General features: G+C 37.8%; 1 pseudogene; it reads right to left on the reverse strand.

Annotated features, from left to right (window-relative positions):
* Positions 1 to 644: 644 nt before the first annotated feature.
* LOC131346606 (neoverrucotoxin subunit beta-like) lies at positions 645 to 5,952 on the reverse strand (annotated as a pseudogene).
* Between the last annotated feature and the right edge of the window lie 1,469 nt (positions 5,953 to 7,421).

Genomic DNA, 7,421 nt, shown 5'->3' on the forward strand with positions numbered 1-7,421 from the left:
CAGGATGAATGCAAATGTTTATCTCCCAATCAGCCGGCAATTTTCATGCAAGACAATGGCACCTGTCACAATTCAAAACTGGTACAGCACTTCCTTGAAGCTAGAAACTTTGATAAAATGAAATAGCTAGCACAGAGTTCTGAACTAAACCCAAGTGAACCCAATTGTTATTGCTAAGAAACCTGCTAAAGTTGAAGAACTGTGGAAGTGACTGGAAGAAATCTGGACCAAGATCACACCAGAGCAGTGTGAGAAACTAGTGATCTCCTGCAGCAGCAGATGTGCTGAAGTAATTCAAAGCAAAAGCACGCTACACTTCCTATTAATTTTTGTCAGATTGAATTGAAACTTGTTTGTTCCTCATTTATGACAAACTGAAGGTTCCTCATTTAGTAAGTTAACTTGTAACAAGTGAGCGAATCAAAATTTGGGAGAATCCACCAAAGGCTATTTGAGCAGGACAATGCAAGGATGCATTCTTCTCAAGTTACAATAATGTGATGGCAACAATTGTTATCTTCAATTCTCAAATGACATCAATTTCTAAATTTGTTTATATTTAACAAAGAATGGAGAATTGAGTGGAGAGTGGATTGGAGAATTAAGTTGCCAGTGAAAGCACTGAAAATCGTTTTTTTGTCCTTTTGTCTGTTAAATAAAGGTTTATTGCATTTTTAGTATGTGTTAAAAACTGTTTTGAAATGGGGTTTGTATATTAGCAATTACTTATCTGGTCTTACAACTATGAAAACAAATTATCTGAAAAATACCAACATTACTATGCATCCAACTTACTGCAACAATGCCGACAGTGTTCATTTTGACATCTCTGTTCATTTCAACTGCATTCACTTTATCCATTGGTATGCATTTCTTGAACAGGCAAGACCTCTGCCCATTTACATATACCTGGAAAGAACAAACACTGTAGGTACATCTTTTAAACATATGTACATTATGTGCATTCTCTTATTATTTTTTTCTGTACCTCACAGCCTGTTTTGATCACAACAAACAAGTCAAATGCTGATCCTTTGGAAATTTTACACTGTTTTTTCTTCACGCTGCCACTTCAAATCCACACGACTGTTACAGCAAGTAACTTTATTGAACCAAGGCCTAAAGTGGAAAGCGATGTCGCTCTCATTGGTTACAAAATCCAAGGTAAACCTGTTTGTAAAAATTAAAACCTCATATCAGACTGAATATAAAACAAGATTAAAGACCTAGAATTTTTATTAACTGTTGTGGTGGAAGTGGTAGCTCAGTGGTTAAGATGTTGGAATAATGAATAGAAGGTTGTGAAATTGAATTCCAGGTCTTCCAAGCTACTGTTGCTGGGCCCTTCAGCAAGACCCTTAACCCTCAGTTGTATAAATATAACTTTCTTTGGATTTTCTGCCAAATGTCATAATCGTGTTAGAGCCATGTTTCTGTTACTAAAAACATATTGGCAGGGGCGGATTTAACCAGTAAGCGTGGTAAGCAGCCGCTTAGGGCCCCGGGGAATTAGGGGGCCCCGACCAATACCAAGAAGCCTATATAAATCATATAGTACTTATAACTTTTCTATCATATATTGTATGGTCTGTCTATAACCATTAAGATTTTAACATTATTATTACATCTTTTCAAATGCGGGGCCCCCCCTCATGAATAGTGGAACTTTCCTATTGTATTACACATGCTTGAGTTTCCCATACCTGTAATCGCTTAGGGTCCCCATATCACTAAGTCCGCCCCTGCATATTGGTGATTGTTTTGTATGTCATGTGATAAATAATATGAGTACATACGATTGACCATTTGCAAAAACAACCCCTTGGAAGTACAAAGCCATTCCTTCTCTCAGCCCTCCAGGGATTTTCCAATTGTAAGGAATGGTCTGTGGAGAGTGTAAGCATATTATATATAAACCTGGAGTGATGAAAAAAAGTTTTTAAAGACACCAAACACACTAAAGTTAACTGAACTGGACCTTATCATACACGATATAATTATTCTTTTTTAAAACTACTACCCAGGAAGACATCTAGCTACTTCATTTGTCATTCTTTTTACAAGAAAAAAACAATCTTTAAAAAATCTTTAAAAGAAAAATTTAACTGTAAATGTCACAGACCACTAGGTTTGAATATCATAGTGCATTTTTAAATGAATAATGAATGAATTTATTTAATTCCATATGTTTCATGTGATTTAAGGGTTTCATTTTGAATTGCTGTTACTCACAGGATTGATGACAACATTTGTAACCTCTGTCTTGATAGTAGGTGGAGACCATCGTGGCATGCCAAGAGGGGTCATTATTTTGGTCCTGAGTTCATTAATGACAGAAGGCGTGGAGAAGATCTGTGGGAAAAGATATTATGTGCAAAATAAATAGATGAAAATACATGGTTACATATTGCACCTATCTATTAATCATCCATTTCATTTATTTCATTTTGTTTGATTTTTTTTGTCTATATCCATATACGTGCAATAGAAAGTCTGTTTTATCACATTCTAGATTTTTTAAAATAAAGTTTTACATTTTGCTATTAAAAATTAAACTAAACTAACATATATGCACAAACAAGAATTATATATAATTATATATTATCCTAACTGACCCATTGGTCAACTGATACAGTGAGCTTCCCTTGAACGGTGAAGGAGACAGAGTCACTGGCTTCACTCACTCCCACATTACTAACAGCTCTGTATCGAACAAAGTATTGTTCTTTTGGCTGTAGTCCAGTCAATGTGAAGATGTTCCCTGTATTTGAGGTGTCTATGACTGTCCATTCCTCAACATCAGTTGCTGAATCAGTCATTCTGTACTCATCTCTGAAGTGTACTCTCTCTCCAGTTGGAGATTTTGAAAGTTTCAGGATAACTTTCCCATCACTGGTCTTCACCACAGGTTTGGGAGGTTTGGATACAGGCTGGAACTTAAGATCTGTCAGAAGGCCTTTTTGATAAAGTTGGATGGAGATTCCCGGATTGCTGGTGTCGGATATGGAGGCAATGATAAATCTGACTCTCTTCTCAATTTTATTGGTCTGGGAAAAAGTAATAAAGAGCGAAAGGCTCTGTGTTATGCGCTCATAAATGTCTGGAGAAGTAAACCAAACCTGTGCTTCATGGGGAAAGAAATATCGCTCACTTGACATTGTAAATCCTTCAGAGTTCTCAAAATCTTGTAAAGCCGCTAGGTAGGAGTCTTCATAATTTAGAGATGTAAATGACAAACATACCACTGCATCAACATCAGGATCAAGGCAAATGGAAGTGAGTAACTCTGGTGATTTTACGACTATGAGGTCTTTCAATCCAATGGTATAGGAACTCAGTATATTTAATTCAATTGAAATGTCAGCTAACCATTTGTTCATGTTGCTTGCATTGAAGGGTGATGTGTAAAGGATGTTCAGGATGTCCTCCAGTGCCTTGTCCTCTTGTCCCCCACCACGAATTGCTGGCATCACTCTGCACAGTGCATCCTGGAACACACTTGCATAATTTTTGTGTAATGCCTGAAACTTTAGCAACCTGTCTTTTAGGTCAGGGAAATCATTTGTTATTTGTCTTTTGATCAAATCATTGCATATTCTCTCCATTTCATGTAGCTCCTCCAGCAAACTTTCTGTTTTACACACCTGACTCAAATTGATTTCTCTCACCAACTGTATAGCATTATCATCCAAAAGATTGAGAGGATACAGCCACAAGGTTAGAGGAACATCTTTACCTTGTTGCTTAATCAGAGAGGCACCTTCTTATACACGTCTAGGGCTTCTTTGTATGTGGTGGGGTTTTCTTCAAGTTCAAAGTCTCCATAAAATGTGACTAATATTTTCAGCCATTTTTTTTTCTTCAGTCATTTTTCGGGATGCTTGCCCCCCATTTGAAATGGAAGGGATCTTTTTAACCATTGCATCAAGGTTTCTTTCAATTTCCGGTTTGCTCTCATTTTCTGCACTTGTGTAATCAAACACCATGAAAGCCTGTGCTCCATACAGTACAGCTGTAACTACATGCGTGGCTGTTTTGTGGTCAAATACTTGAGGATAGGTAATATTACCAAGCTCCTTCATAGTGAGCTGTTCAAATTTTGTTGTCTGGCTGTACTGCATAGTAACTCTGCACTGACGTGTTGAGGATTTGGAATTAAGCAAGTACTTGGCCGATCCTTCAACCTCCACTAATCCACCTAGGAAACTGGCTTTAAGGGAAGAGCTGATATCCAGGAGGTTTGCCTTATCACTGAGACTGTCAGAGGCAGCAAATTTCAGATGGGTTTTAGGCTTCTGATGCACATCAAGATTGTCACTCAATGCATTCTTATCCCATAATGTAACACCTGAAACAGGAAAGTGGTTCAGAGTTAGAGCTGCTTTACAACTATTTCTAATATATTAAATATTTTTGTTGATATAGAGAAAAATGAAGCTGGAGAAGGACAAAATATTAGTAGCTGCTTTAAAGTAACTGATAACAGGGACAGACTAAAATAAAATGTATCTATGTTTGTGTATAAGTTGATAATTTTTTTTTTTTAATTTTCTAGAGCAGTAAAATAATTTGGGGCTTATTGTTATAAAATAATCAACTTTGGAGAGGTAGCAGTAACTCCAATAAGCAATAAGCTTATGAATTCAAGTCAATATGTTTAACTTTATTTTATTTTATATTGCATACAGTATAGACATAGCATAGCTTATTACTGGCATTAATATACTGACCGCCATCTTTAAACAGCAAATAGCTAATTAAATGTCGATTTTGTGTACTGCACCTGGAATAAAGGAGTCCCTATGGCAGTCATACAACATGCCTGGATACAGAGGTCTTCCCAGAGCAGCTATTTTCATGTATCTGCAATCCATGACTGTTGCAAGAGAACAGAAAAGACTGGAAAATTAGAAGAGAAGAGAAAATGAGAATATTTGATAAAGCATTAAACTGTCAGTGATGATCAAGGCTGTAATCTTAACATAATATGGAAAGTATATTTTGATTTTCAAAAATCTTCTGAAAGTTTGACCGAATACTGGTCATGACCTCAGCTAAGCATACCATTAACAACTCGCTCAATGGTCTATTTGTTGCCTCAAACACTGCTTTCACATACTTGGGCCTATGCTAGCCTCCACTTCAGTTGAAAACCAGAAACCCATCCACAATGCCATTTACCCTCCAAAAATTAGGATCTCAAGGAGGATTACCAAGACTGAGGCCAGTGGTCTCCCCCCACACTGACCGATAGGCAATACAATGTCAGAGGCTGCCCCCATTTTTATTTTCTCCACAAAGAAAAAGATACAGAAAAACTGGAGGGTCTGTTATAGCCCTGCTGGAGCTCCTCCTGAATGTACTTCACTTGCTCAGCTGATGACAAGGGGTACACTTGACCACAAGGAGGTGTGCTGCCTGGCTATATCAGGCCCACCACTTTTTTGGTATCAGCTATCTTCTGACCTTGCACTGGCTACTGGTGCCCCTGTGGTCCTTGAGCAACTGAGAACAGCAGTAGTGCCTTTAACATGATCCACATCCACATCCACATAAACAAGTGGCAAATGGAAGTCAATGCATCTAGCAGCCATTATGAATATTATGTCATGCCATATGGGCTCACTAGTGCCCCTCTGTGTTTCAGTGCATGATTAAGAATATGCTTAAGGACATGCTGGGGAATTTTTTTGTGGCTTAATTAAAACTCATCTTCATTTACTCCCCATGTCTGCCATACTTTTCAGGTTCTGTTGACTGTCAAGGTGGTGGCAGTCATAGATTAGTCCTCTTCTAAAACCATCAAGGAGTTCCAACATTTCCTTGGGCATGCTAATATCTATCACCACATTATTCAGAGATTCAGCTCCTTTGTTCTCACCCTCACATACCTGAGTGGGGCAGCCCTATGCACCTTGCCTGGAACCAACAGCTGAGCAAGCCAAATCTCACCTCAAGTAAGCCCTCACCTCGGCCCTGGTCTTTAAGTACCCTGACCCTGAAAGGCAATTTGTTGTGAAAGTGAATGCCTCTGACACCAGGATGGGGGCAATTGTTTCCCAGCATTCCGATGACATACTCAAGCTCCACCCAGTTGCTTTCTCTTCAGACTCCAACACCCATGGAGCTCACACTCCAACACCCATGGTTCCATTTAGCCATCAATTTCCTCATTGACGTACCCAATTCCTTTCACTTCATTACCTTCATCCTAGTTATTACAGATTACTTCTCCAAAACCCCACACCTCATACCATTCCCTCTGCCTTTACCATAGCCAAACACTTATTCAATAATGTTATATTACTTCGGGGCTCCCAAAGGATATAGTGAGTGACTGGGGACCACAGTTCACCCCAGCTTCATGGAAAAACTGGTAGTAAATGTCATTCTCACCCTAGGTTACCATGCCAAGTCCAACAAGTTTCTAATGCCTGGATTGAACTATCTACAGTAATTGTGATTGATTCATGTAATATTAACATAACTCTTAAAGTAAGAATATGTTAGAATCAGTAGTAGTAAAACAGTGAAATTTCATATTGGAAATGTCTAGATAGGGAAGAGTTTTAAGTATTGAGTATTTTCGACATTAGCCACCCAGTCACATTTTCAATGCCAAAGCAGAACAAGGTTTTTTTTGTCCTTTGTTCTTGTTTTTAAGATAGAGGTTCAGCAATACCTATGTTATACCCCTGGCTATGTAATTATATTTCATTTACTATATAAACCTATTTAGATAAATCAATAAATCAATCATTAAAAACATTAATTTTGGTATACTACTTCTTTATTTAAGGTTGGTTTAAGCTGCTCCAAGTGAGAGTTTCTATATATATTTATGATGGTTCCATACTGGTAGTTGATCAATAAAAACTGAACGCAATGCTCAGGTCAGCACTTCTTCAGAAAATAAAGTAGCCTGTAGGTGTTTATGCAGTTGATGACCTCAAAATGACTCTATTTGAATGGTTTATTTGGAATATTGTAGTAGCTGCATTTTTGGAAACTTTTGCTAGTCTGAATATATATTTATTATACCTAGTAACCTAATATCACCTTCGGGTGTCTCTTGCCCAATTCCCTCTCTCTTCCTATAAAATATTTTTGAGCTCTTAATAAAATTGGCTGGCGCAAGCTATATTTTCCATAAAGAAAAAGTAAATAATAGATATTTTACAAATGTAAATAAATAATTTGTGTGCACAAACACTTACCTTTCGCAGCAACCTGTCCGTCTTCTTGGGAATGCGGCTGTATGAATGATTCTGGCGGAATTAGCAGCGCAGTGTTGATTGGGATGCTCTGATGGCAGTAGGTGTTGTTTATGACGTGACGCGTGTATGTTAAGAGCTGTGAGTGTTTGTTGCTTCAGTGTTGTTCGTGTCTGCACTTACACCAAGGCGAAACTTAATTTGTGG

This window comes from Hemibagrus wyckioides, linkage group LG26 (assembly GCF_019097595.1).
Source record: "Hemibagrus wyckioides isolate EC202008001 linkage group LG26, SWU_Hwy_1.0, whole genome shotgun sequence".
Classification (NCBI taxonomy): domain Eukaryota; kingdom Metazoa; phylum Chordata; class Actinopteri; order Siluriformes; family Bagridae; genus Hemibagrus; species Hemibagrus wyckioides.